Raw genomic sequence first — 13,642 nt, 5'->3', positions numbered from 1 at the left:
ACAGCCCCCAAGTGGGAGATCCTTGTAGATGGGGATAGTTGGCTCTTTTGCCAATTAACTAGGAAACCATTTGGAGGGCCGAGATAGTAACCCTGATGTCCCTCTCTGCTTGGGGTCTGGAGGGAGAGAGGATGAGGATGTCATCCAGGTAGCAATGGAGGCGGACCGGGAGATTCCTGAGATGAGCCGCCATTTGATAGAAAATGTATACCCTATCTAGTACTTCTGAATCACACACACACACGCACACACACATACCCCACATATACATATACATATACATATACATAGAGAGAAATATGAAGAACAGTTGCAGGAACTGGGTATGGCTAGTCTAGAGAAAAGAAGGACAAGGGGTGACATGATAACAGTTTTCCAGTATTTGAGGGGTTGCCACAAAGAAGAGGAGGTCAACTTATTTTCCAAAGTAACAGACAAGAAACAATGGATGGAAAATAATCAAACAGAGGAACAACCTGGAATTAAGTAGAAACTTTCTAACAGTGAGAACAATTAACTAGTAAAACAGCTTGCCTTCAGAAATGGTGAGTGCTTCATGACTGGAGGTTTTTAAGAAGAGACTGGACAGTCACTTGTCTTAAATAGAGTCTCCTGTTTGAGCAGAGTTGGACTAGAAGACCTCCAAAGTCCCTTCCAGCTCTTGATTGATTGATCGAATGTATATAAAATGTATATTGTAATATATTCCACATATAAAATATGTGTTTTCATTTTCCACCAGCTGAACCCCTAATTTGAGGCTTAACAGTTACACAACAGCAAGGGAAATCCTCTATCTCAATTGTCACATGCATTTTGTTTCCACCCAATCGCAACTCCCAACTTAGTGAAAAAATGGCTCAGAGTTTAAACACAACTGATCCACTATGCATCGGAAGACAAAAATATACTGTATTTATGATGCTGCAATGTGTGAATTGATTCATATGTCATCATTAATTTCTAAGGATTGTCTATACTGAATTGGAATCCGCCAAATTGTTATTAAACAATGAAACCTGCATTGGATTTTATATAGCAAAATTGCAAGGTGATCAACGAGCAGTTTTGAAATTTCAGCATTTATGAGGAATAATCTTTTTATAAGCAGCATAGAAAAGAGTCTTAAATTACTGTCAGTCTAGAGCTCGGGGGCACGGATAAGATAAAGAATTTTCTTTCCCCTCTCTCTTGCAAAGGTCACCAAACCTTGCAGCACCAGAATCTATCTTTAGAAAAATAAGGATATATATGCATAGTTAAGAAGACTATAAGACTTGAAACTAAATGACCCCAGCTCTCAAATATTGTGGCTTTTATTCGGTATAACTTTGCATTTTGCATTTCTCCTTCAGGCCAAAGATTTGCTCCATGAGCAAGACCACATAGCAGCTGATAGTATAGGATCATACAGTACTTAGCTACAATGCTTATATGAGAAAAATAGGGCAGCTTTTGCAAATCTCTAGTCAGGTTGTGCAGTTTTAATGACAAAAATATTTGTGGTCTTGGATTTTAAAAAATATATTTCAGCATAAATATTTATAAACTAAATATCACTTCACCAACTTTGTCTTGGAATAAATTATGCAACTAATTATTTAGTTAACTAGTTAGAAATAGTTATCACAATAAAATTGAGTGTTCTTGAAAAGACATTTTGATTTAGTTAACACATGAAACTATAAACCAGTTCCTAGTGATATTTAACATAATTTTTTTTCCAATAGCTGGCAACACTTGGCTGACCTTGCATAGTATGAGCAGTATAGTGGGGTCAAGACAGGTTAGTATTTGTAAAAGATAGCATAGGAATCCTAGGACTGAAGCTACTCAAAAAAATATTTTATGGAAAAAAGCCATGGAGGACCAATATGAACTACATCCTTAGCTATGCATGCTCACTAAATGACTGAGCTGAGCACTGTCTCAAATCACTCTATCATACACTTTATCTTATGGTGGTGAAAAAATGGCAGACAGCATGCTACAAATGCCATTTTGAGCTGCAGAAGGAAGTTGGGATAAAAATGAGTTAAACAAACTTACCAAGAAAGCACTTGGACATGTCGAAGTTACCAGGAATGGCATTTGACTTAAAGCAGACTCTCTTTTCCACCCACAACATTCTATTTTACTGATATCACTCTAAGTACCTAATGCTCCCAATTAGTGCACATTACTTGCATGAAAACTTCCTATATTCACCCTCTCTCTGTAGTTCTCTTGATGCACCTTAAAATAGCATTTGCCTCTTTGCAGATAACTCTGAAAGCACATAACATAACACAAAGGACAAAATGTGTAAGTTAAACATAACAATAAGTATCCAGAATAAAAATAGCTGTAACAGAGGCAACTTTTATTAAATCAACTGGAGCTGAATCTTCATTGAAAGAATACAGTTTACACATGCTAACTTGTTGTGCTGACTTGTATCTAAGGAAGACAAGTGGTTCCAAGTGCAAGGACTACAAAGACCTTTTGTTTGGTCTACTTTCTATGTATTATTAAGAGGATGAAGTTTTTAAGTCCCGCCAAAGATAATCAGATCCGAATGGCAACATTATAGATTTGCCAAATGTTTTTCTGAAATCAAGCAATTATATATATATATAGCATAATATATTTCATAGGAAAGAAACTACTTGATCAAAAAATGTGACAATCTGTCAAGATCTGTTCTCTTCATATCCATGGTAACTTCTGGTAATTAATGTTTTAAAGATGTTTACAGATAAATTTGCTTATGATTTGTTTTGGAATCTTCCCTGATGTTGATGTCAGACTGACTGGTTTATAATTCCCTGGGTCCTTCTTTCCTCCTTTTAAAGTGAGAATGTTTGCTCTCTTCAAATCACTTAGTACTTCACCAGAACTTAATAAATGGGTTGATATATCAACTCTTACTCCCACATAAAATGGGTTTTGCTGTATGTCAGCTATGATTTCAAGGAGTTGCATTTCAAATGATTTGGATGGCACTCCATTGGGAAGGATGATACAGCCCATTTAAGTCAAATGCAAAACTTTGGTCATGTGGTTTTAGTGTCATCCTAATTAAAGACCAACTATTTGCAGTACTCGTAATCTATTGAGAGATAAATTGTTAAGGACTCCCAAAGCAGCATTTATTTCGTTTATTGGGTGGAGCACCAATTTTTCTTACTCTGCAACCACAAACTGTTTAGTCTATGTTGATTCATATGAAAGAAATATGATTAAAAGAAGATAGTTTGCATTGCTTAGGGGTTAAGACATTTGAAATAATGCCTTTTCAAAATAAAAGTTAAAATTACCTCAACTACAATGGGAAGAATATATGTCAGATAAAATAAGGTTAATAGCAAATGCAATTTTTATTTGTGAAATTAAAAGTGTAATTAAAGTGTTAGAAAAACTAACCAGCAAATCAATGATATCTACTTAAAATGTCAATTTTGATGATCCCTTCTTTTATTCCTCTGCATTATTTTCTGGTACCATTCTATATGGCTGTAAACTTTTCAAGTTTATAATCTTTACTATTATTATTTTAAAAGGATCACAAGACCCCTCAAATGTCAAAGTAGGCCTGTTTAGTGGAAACATGCTAGTCCCTTTGTTTCTGATTATCCCAATACACAAGAATACTTTTGAAAAATCCAGCCATCCTGTAGTTTATTAAACTGCAAACAAGAACATTTGACATACTATTGAAACTTCTCTGATATCCTGCCTCTTATTTTCTTTTCAGAATTTCTCACAATATTTATTCATACTCAGAACTAACAGACATTTATAACTTTCCCTTTCTATATACTTTACATATTCTGCAAGTTGGGGTGTGATGCTAGTTCACTTCCTCATGGTGCACCCTGGATAGCACAGAAGTGTGAACCAAACGACTAGCAACAATTGGCAGCCAGATTACACTGACATTGAAGAATTGGCAGTTAACAACAGTTGGTAGTCAGACATCTTTGTACAACTCCTGGCTCTCTAAATACATGGCAAGAGATAAACAAAATGGCTTCCCGTCCTGAGCCACATTGTACCACCAGCTCTACAAAGGCAGAATCCTTAGTGAAGGGAGTACAACAAAATTACAACTCGCTCAACAGCTGTCTTACAACTTTGCTATCAACACACAGTGGAAAGCCAAATGGGTTGCTGAACTCCCAGATATAGGCTCCCAGATATGTAGATGACCCTACACAAAAGGTGCCAGATTTTGACCTTACTCACCAGCATTAGTTAACTCTGAACAGGATCCATACCCAACATGCTGTTTGACAGGACTCATTGTTTAAGCGGGGTCTTGGTTCTACCCCTCAGCGTGACTGTGGTGCTCCTATCCATTTTAAATATTTGAACTACTATAAGTCCATGTATTTGCCATACGCTAAATAAAATAATAATTCTGCAAGTCTCCACTGATAGGTCCTAAGGATTAATAAAGAGATGAAGTAACACTAGATTATCCTTCAACAATATTGTCTTCTGTCCCTGTGCAGAACAATGTTTTTTCCACATTTATCCAATAAGCTGTTTCTCTCTTCTTAAATCTTTCCTCAATAGCTTTCCTGACTCCACTCTGATTGATCTATACTGGATTTATTTCTACTAGAATAGTTTACTTCATAATCAAATCCAGATCTTTCCTACTGTCATTCTCTGCTTAGTTTAAAAATCTACTGGGCAAGCACTCTGGTTCAGTTACTGCATTCTGTAGAATGTCTAGCACACTTTGCTGATGAATTACTAATAATAACCTAACCTTGAACAGCACAAGCAACAGACAGATGGTTGACTGTAAAAATAAAATATTTTTAACATGCATTTTAACATTAGACTTCTGTATTACTCATGCTGGAAAGAAAAACAGTACCTCAGCCAGAGTTTATAAAGCACAGCAATTTAGAAGAACAATTGTATTCCAAATCACACCTAGGTGGACTTCTTTTGAATATTACCTGTTGCAATCTATATGCCTTCCTGGCACAGTACAGCAGTAGATGAAATTTCACCTTATTTCCTTTACAAGAATATTTCACTAAATTTCTAAAATCAAAGCATAAAATACTGCCAAAATAGGTCTTAGAAAGGGTTTAGTTTTGCTTAATCTAATGACTTATTCCTGCCTAAGTTACTATTAATATTCCTTTGGAATAGAGTGAGGGGTTGTATTCCTTTTGAATACAAATAGGTAGGTCTCTCCGTCTGCAGTTTTCCTGCATCCCATTCCCCCACAAAATTTTGTTTTAAGAGTCAACAAAGATCTTCTGAGAGGGAATAACAGCTTTAGAAGAAACAACAGAATGGACAATAACTTCACTAAGGTTGAAAACCTCTACCACTTAACCAAAAGTAAACCTTATAGCAATAGCAATAGCATTTAGACTTATATACAACCCCATAGTGCTTTGCAGCACTCTTGGGGTGGTTTACAATCTAAGCATTATTTGCATATTGCCCCAAACAATTTAGAATCGAAGGCTGAATCCACCTTGATCCCCATCAAAATCGAACTCCAGGCTATTGTCAGAGTTTGCCTGCAATACTGCACTTTAAGCACTGCGCCATCTGAACTCAATAGGAGTTTATTCTGGACAGATACTGTATTTATATTCCATCTTCTCACAGCTCACTCCATGATAATTCAAGAATATCTTCAGCCTCCAGAAGGGGTTTCATTGAAAACAGATGATTCAATTGAAAAGGCAGAACTTCAAACATTCTTTCTGTGAATCATTAAAATAACCTTTCTAGGAACAGTAGCTGTCTTTTTTCAATCTTCTTTAAATTTTATCTGAAGCATTCACATCTACTAAGTGGTAAATAGGGAACAATAGCTATGAGAGCTATACAGAAAAAAGATCCAGAAATGGGATACAAAATACTAAGCAGTTTTTGAATGACCACATATGTAAAAAAAGGTTTGATCCACTTTATGATTTGTAATTCATATTACAATACTGTTTCCAAAACAAGTATGAAAAATATGGGACATTAAATAGAAAAGTTTTGGCATTCCTTTCTCTATATTTCCTTTGCTAATCTACTGGGCTTTCCTCAGTTTGTTTATGCTTTAAAATTAATTCCTTACTTTAGAAACATACTGTATTTCCTCCCTTAAAAACTATCTGATATATATTTAAGATGAAGTGTGTTTTAAAATACAATATATTTAGCCCCAGCTATGATACTGGTTTATAGAGTGCAAGGTTTTCAAGCAAAATTTCCATTTATTTCAAAATTTATTCTTCTAAATAAGTGGATGACTGTTACAAACACTACCATTAATTGGGAAAGCATCTCTCTCTCCCAAAACACCCAATAAGAAAAAGATTGTAATCACATCTAGTTATAGCAATAGTACTTGCTTTATATACTGCTTCATAGTGCCTTACAGCCCTCTCTAAATGGTTTACAGTGTCAGCATATTGCCCCCAACAATTTGGGTCTTCATTTTACCAACCTTGGAATGATGGAAGGATAAGTCAATCTCAAGCCCCATCAGGATTGAACTTCAGGCTGAGGGCCTGGACATTTATGAATATGGGGCTGCCACAGAGAGGAAGGAGTCAAGCTATTTTCTAAAGCGTCTGTAAGCCAGACAAGGAATAATGGATGGAAACTGAACAAGGAGAGATTTAACCTGGAAATAAGGAGAAACTTTCTGACAGTGAGAACAATCAACTAACGGAACAGCTTGTCCTTGGAAGTTGTGGGAGCGCCATCACTTGAGACTTTCAAGAAGAAATTGGACTGCCATTTGTCAGAAATGGTGTAGGGTCTCCCGCTTGGGCAGGGGTTGGACTAGATGACCTACTAGGTCCCTTCCAACTCTGATTATCTGTTATCTTTATATTTTGCAGTTTTTTACTTATTACATTTAAAAGTGTCTAGGCATATGAAGAGTTTACTATGCCCATTAATACAATAGTACAACCTATTTTCTGCCATGGCTTTGGGAATGACTGATGTACTGATATGCTAAATCCTGTAAACCAAACATTAAATGTATTTTTAATACCAGCAGATACAAGAGCAACAACAGTGTTAGTGAAAGTAGAGGCAGAAACTTAAATCCATTTATTCTGATTCTGCTGGCCACGTTTGCAGGTATTATTCCGTGGATGAACAACTAGGCTATTTTTCCTGTTACTCTGATATATTTTTTTTTTAGAAATGGATTAGTGGTGAAAATATTAGTACATTTCTATAGTATATTCCAAATGCAGAAATTAGAAACAATATAGTTCATATTTTCACAACAAGGATAGAGACATGTGTATTTTATTTCTAGCTGCTGCAACCATATGACTCAGTTGTGTACAGAGCATAAAACACCAGGGTATAATTATAACAGGTATAATGCCAAAAAATAAAACCAGCAGTATAATTGGAAGAACTATATAAACATGCCTGTCATATGCTCAACTAATTGAAAGGAGTGTCCCACAGAACTCCCACTTAACTTGCTTCTGGAAGGCCAACAGGGTCTAATATAACTTAGCAGAAAAAGCCATTCCATGATCATGGAAAAACACTTTCTCCTGATCTCTGCCCAATGTCATAGTACAAAAGAACACATACACACACACCCCACCTTTTTTTTAGATGCATCTATTAATTCTACCCTGAATATACGTTGGCACAAAGTCAAAAGCAGCACTTTTACATTCAGAAAATATCTGAAGCGAATGCTGGCCATAAGTGCTTATGGAAGATAATACCATTTTAATATACAGGCTCTGCATTTGAACCAATTGCAGCTAACCTCATGCAGACAGCATTGCAATAGTCTATCCAAGTTATGAAGAGAGCACACGTTATTGTTGCAAGATCTTTCAACTCAAGGTGCAGCTGTAATGAGTGCTTGGTTGGCAAATGCACCTAGTTACCACCAGTAGCAAACCAGGATACCAAAAGTATGGTCCTTCAAATTCAATGCCACTTCTTTAAGTGAAACATCACAGCCTTGTTTGAACAGCAATTTTGTCTTGTTTTGGTTCAACTTCAGCCTGTTTCTTCCCATCCAGACCTCAAAGGCACGAAGCACTGGACAGAACTTCATCAGCACTCTCAGTGCAACCCACTGTTGGATGGGAGTCTAGGTGTTTCGCCACTTTAATGGGTGTTGGAGGAAGCAAATTAACTGGCACTATTTTTGAAAAGTTGCAGGCCAGTTATAGTAATAAGATAGGATCAATTATGTTATATATTTGGGAAACATAAAGCTTATATTTTCTGTTTTCAAATCATAATTAATCTGTTAGGCATGAAGTAGGATGTTGCTGTATCTTGAGAAAAGGTCACCTTAAAATAGATATATCGCTTGACAAGTAAATCCTTATGCCCTGGAAAACTAAATACCACCATGCCTACACATGCCTACACACACACACACACACACACACCAAGTTTATTTGTAAATGGATAAACACTCCTACAGAAAGAAATCAGATTATTTTAGATCCTAGATGTAATGGTTTTACACTCTGCCCTCAACAAATGGTAAAAAAATAGATTCAAAATATGTTAAAATATACTATAAAATATTGTGCACCTGGAAAATTTCCTGCTCATCTAAATAAACAGCACAGGAACTAAGCTCTAAATCAAGCTTCACCAACCTTTCAGATGGATGTACCACTCACACAACGTGGAGGATCCTGATACAAATTAAAAAATTACAAAGGATCTAAAATCTCTCAGAGTTGGCTATGACAATGCAGAGAACTTGAAAGGTTTGGCTATCTAGAGATTTCAGGTACTGCATTTTGTTTTTAAAAACTGTTTTGATATTGCTATATGCACCTAATTGCTATTCTCCAGTTTAACTTATAACATACTCCATCTGCTCTGCAGGATGTTTGTGTAGATGTTTTTATGTGTGCAAGTGTTTGTCTGAAATTAACAAAACCAGAGATACATTTGCTCCAACAACAGAGACTTAACCACAGCAGAAACCAAAATTACTCTATTAAGTCCCGGTATGTCTATTGCAACTGTTCCTGTCTGTTTGTATGAGTAACTTGGCCATTTTTATTTTGCAAAAAAAGCGATCACAATTCTCTAAACCAGGATGGATTCCTGATTCAGAATGGGGTTTAAGCCAGTTCTCCCATCCTTGCCATTTTATGTGCAAAAAGAACAGAAAGGAAACTTTTCAGCAGAAAACCAGTACAAGGCCCCACTTCAGACTGCCTGTCACTATCACAGTGGTGCTCAAAACAAAGGATGGTTGTTCAGCCTGACACCACAATTTCCTGAATTAATAGTCTTCTACAATCAGAACCGGATTGGCTCCTTGACTGAGAAATTCTTATAAAGCCAGCAGGGCTGCCAAAGGATTGATGGCAGGTTTAGAAAGTGGAAATAAATTTTGGCAAGGCCAAGAGTTCTTCAGTAAGTACAAATCTATGACAAAACGTCCCAACAGGCTCAACAACTACCACTGCTCACATCCCACAAAAGTTATGCTTAATGATCTACCTTCAACAGTTTTCCCACACATAAAATAATCGGATGGAATATTTATTCCAGATAAAACAAGCTTTGTATTTTGAGGCCAAGGTTGGTGAAATAACCCAATTTTCAACTCCATCCCAGGGTCAGAGGTCCACCCCATTCAGTGAAACCCATCAAGACCTCCCAGCATCCCAACTTGGGCCAGATTCCAATAACCCACTTCTATGTCTGTCCCCTGAGCTATTTATTGCTTTAACTTCAGCCGGCTGGCCACCCAGGGCGGTTCGTTCCAAGTCACCTCAAGCAGCTTGCTCGGTAGAAGCTTCTCCCTGCTGCTGGCAGCAGCAGCTTCAGCTCCTTCTACAAACAGGGTGTTTTCCCCCATGCCTACCTACCAGTTCCTGCCTACTAAGCAACCTCCTCCCTCCCTCCCCACCAACTCAACTCTTTCTTCGTAGGAACTTCAGGGTTTTCTGGGAATCCCCCGCCCCAACCTCCGGCTCCCCTATGACCAGGAGCGCGCCTTCTCTGCCTCGGCGGTGCCAGCGAGGCGACCGCTTCTCCCGCTCATCCCACAGCGTCCGGCGGAACGCTTCCGTTTCCTCGGGCTCTGAACACCAACCTGATTCCAGGCGGCCAGAGACCGGGGCTGTTGCCTTAGCAATTTCTGGGGGCGCCGGGGGTGGGGTGGGGAGCGGATTGTCGAAGAAAGGTCCCATTCCTCCCCTCGCTTACTTCCCTGCCCCTTCTTCGAGAAGCGCCAGTCAGCGTCTCCTTCGCCTGCCCGTCACTCACCTGCTCTTACCGAGGCTACCGGGCGTGCAGCTCTCGGCGTTGACAGCTCCCTTTTGTTTTCCCCTCCTTCCCCAGCCTCCGCAAGGCTTGCTGCTGCGCCCGAGTGCCACGTGAGTCAGCCGGGCGGGCAAGCTGGGCTGCTCTGGAGATGGGCGGTCCCCGTGCGCAGCGGCGGCGGCAGAAGCGGCAGCAGGGAGTGAGGCCAATGGCCACAACTCAGCCCGGAGGCGGGGTGCGTCAAGCGTCTGTGGAGCTGCCAGGGAGGCAAAAGAGCTCTGTCACGCCTGCGACTCCCCGAGCGAGCCTGGCTGGGCGTTCTCCTCGCTCAGCCGAGGCCTGAGGAGCTGAGGCCACCTCAGCTGCAGCAAGAGCAGCGGGGCGCGCGGGCCACGTACTTTTCTGGGGAGGAGAATGACGGTGGACTTTTAATTGCTAAGTCACAAGTGGATTCTTCCCCATATTTTATTGCTGAGGTTCCAACTCTTACTTTGCACCAACAGGGCACCTTGAATTCTGGAAATTGCTGTTTCAGCCCAGTGCTTACCTTGAAGCAAAAGTATTGAGAGCAAAAGTTAACTGTTGGTAATGGTATCAAAGTCATCTTAAAATCTGATCTGCAACTCATATTTTGTGTGTGGTTAATTGTGCAGTTATGAATTTGGATTTTTTTTTAATTTTACAGATGTTTTGTTCCCTTTTTAATTTTTTTTTTAATGTAATTGACTTGTGCTTATTTTTTGTGAATTCTCTGAGGATTTTATTTTGGTGTTGGCTTGATACATTAGGACAGGACAGGATGAATGAGAAAAATTAGCTGAGGCTGCTCTGATCTTTGCACAGAAGACAATTCCTTCAGGCCCTTAGTTAACTGAGGGGAGGGTGAGAAAGGAAAAATGCCTTTTACTGAACTTAGTAGTCAAGAACCTTTGGACTCTGGTCTGCTGATTGGACTTGTCTTAGTCACATTTTACTTTCTATATTATTTTTGTCCATCTATTCTAAACTCAACTAAATTTGGATCTGTACCAAGTCATTGAGAACTGAAGTTAATTTCCTCCATTTCATGAAACCTTTCCTGCGATTATTTCATACTCCTTATGCTGGACTTCATTTATTCATTTCATTTCTCAATTTATATAGCCATCCGACTGACATGATACAGGATGGCTTACAAAGACAATAGTAACACATAACTAATATTATATCTCAGCACTATTCCAATACAGTGCCTAAATCTCAGCGTGATGTCTAGATGATCCATTTCTTCCTTGTGAAGAAGCAAAACAATCACCTTCTCTGTAGGAAAAGTTGGAAATGAAACAGAAATTATTCAATATCATTGATGGCTTCTTAAGGAAGTGACAGGCAACTGCTTCTTTAATTCATCCTTAAATTGAGATGTAACTGCCCCCTCCGTCTATTTACTACCACTTGGTCCCACCTGCATATTGTTTCCCAGGAGGCATTGACAAATCAGGAAGAATATGGACTCAATAGCAAAAGTACTTACCGTATTTGCCGGCGTATAAGACGACCGGCGTATAAGACGACCCCCACCACCACCAGAAACGCCCTCCAGAAATCCCCGGGGCTGCAGCGGCAGGGCGGAGTGCCAGGGGCCGTGGGAAGAGCAGGAAGGTTGCAGCCTCGGGCGGAGCGAGGCGGCGGGATGAAGCGGAAGCGACGCAGGGGATCCAGAGGCGCCTTCGCTGCGTCCAACAAGCATCCGAAAGCCGGCAGTGGATATACCGGCGTATAAGACGACCCCTACTTGGAGGCATGTTTTTCGGGAAGCCAGAGGCGCCTTCGCTGCGTCCAACAAGCATCCGAAAGCGGCAGTGGATATACCGGCGTATAAGACGACCCCCTACTTGGAGGCATGTTTTTCGGGCAAAAAGTCGTCTTATACGCCGGCAAATACGGTATATCCCTCTTCACCGTACTTTACAGCCCTCTCTCAGCAATTTACAGTCAACATATTGCATCCAACAATCTGGCTCCTGATTTTACTAACCTAAGAAGGATAGAAGGCTGAATCAAGCTTGATCTGGTCAGAATCAAACTACTGGCAGTTGGCAGAATTAGCCTGGAATACTGCATTCTAACCACTGTGCCACCATGGCTCTTAATACACAGATGGTTAACTAACAGTTTCAAGGACCCTGTTCATTTCCTCAGGGCCAACAGGTTCCAACTCTTCTCAAATAACCTAGTTAGACTGTATCAATCACTTCATCAGACTGCAGAGCTGGAATCCAAATCATAGTGAATCCAAATGACTTTATCCAACAGATACCTTGAACAGTTTCTCACATCAGTCCTTCAGATGGTTCTCTGAACTATATTCATCTGTAACAGAGATAAGGTCACCTTAAACTGTTTATTAGTTCCTTGAATATTTTTGGCTTGGCTAGGTAAAGTTTGTTCATTATTTTGTAATCTTTAGATAGTCTTAATAAAGCAATTGCTCTGAAATAGTATATAATATGCTGTATTGTGGAAGTTGGATGGAATGGTATGTTTATTTTTTGTAATTCTTACTAAGAATTTTTAAAGATACTGAAGTTTAGCTCATCTTCCAGTATCTCTGATGTGAAGGCTCTCTGATAAAGAATTTTATTGTTTCTTCATATACAAGAGAGAAAACAAGCAAGTTTGTTTCTTCAAGCAAGAATCTGTTGTGCTGTAAATATCAAGTACAAATCCATGTTTCCAAAATGCCAAAAGATGGCATGTTCTTGAACAGAGATAATGCCTTTCAATCTCATAAGTTCTCATATTAATAAACATCAAATTTAATATATTAGCAACATAAGAAATAATACTTCAACAAATTCCATGCTATCCGTTGTACAATATATGAAGTTGAAACTAAAAATGCTATTTATTGAGGTTGCAACTGTTTCCTCACTAACTTGAGCAAAGGTACAATCTTGCTGACATCATGTTTACTTCTCTAAAGACAAAAAGTTGAAAAGCTGTAAAGTTATAAAGCTGAAGGGAGCATAAGAATGAGTACAAGATTTAATTGTTTCCTCTCAACTCCTTAAATATTTGCCTGGAGGAGGTTGAATTTAATGCTTGTCAGTTCAGATTTTCTCCTCCTTTTTCTTTTCTTTGGATTTATGATAACATTAGTGATCTCTGAATGATGCTTAGTTGCAATGCTCAATCTACTCTGGAAAAGCCACTAGTTGGCTGTTACAAAAATGTAAAAATAGTTGCTGCATAAATTGTACCAGGGCTCAAAAGGTGAATTACTTGATGTAACTTTGTTGCGCTAAATTGAAAAATAGTTTTTAAATAATGGCATTATTCACACCAGGTTTTCCAGTCCTACACTGTGCTGCTTTCTTTTTCATCAGAGGATATTCTAGTAATAAAATTA

General features: G+C 38.9%; 1 protein-coding gene across 2 annotated transcripts in view; it reads right to left on the bottom strand.

Moving 5' to 3' along the window:
* The window catches only part of MAPRE2 (microtubule associated protein RP/EB family member 2), a 62,677-nt gene extending 49,619 nt beyond the window's left edge, over nt 1-13,058 (bottom strand). Inside the window, exons 1-2 of one of the 2 annotated variants that reach the window (XM_026670403.2) lie at nt 12,176-13,058; nt 10,255-11,759 (exon numbers count right to left, since the gene is read on the bottom strand). The gene's annotated coding sequence lies outside the window, so the exon portion shown is untranslated. Of the gene's footprint in view, nt 1-10,081; nt 11,760-12,175 lie in introns of those variants that run through there. The other variant, XM_026670404.2, reaches the window with a different exon arrangement.
* Nucleotides 13,059-13,642: the final 584 nt, after the last annotated feature.

This window comes from Notechis scutatus, chromosome 3 (genome assembly GCF_049901735.1).
Source record: "Notechis scutatus isolate UNSWTSFEM ecotype Mainland chromosome 3, rNotScu1.2, whole genome shotgun sequence".
Lineage (NCBI taxonomy): Eukaryota > Metazoa > Chordata > Lepidosauria > Squamata > Elapidae > Notechis > Notechis scutatus.
Note: the sequence above shows the minus strand (reverse complement) of the source record. Positions and strands in the feature narration are given on the sequence as shown.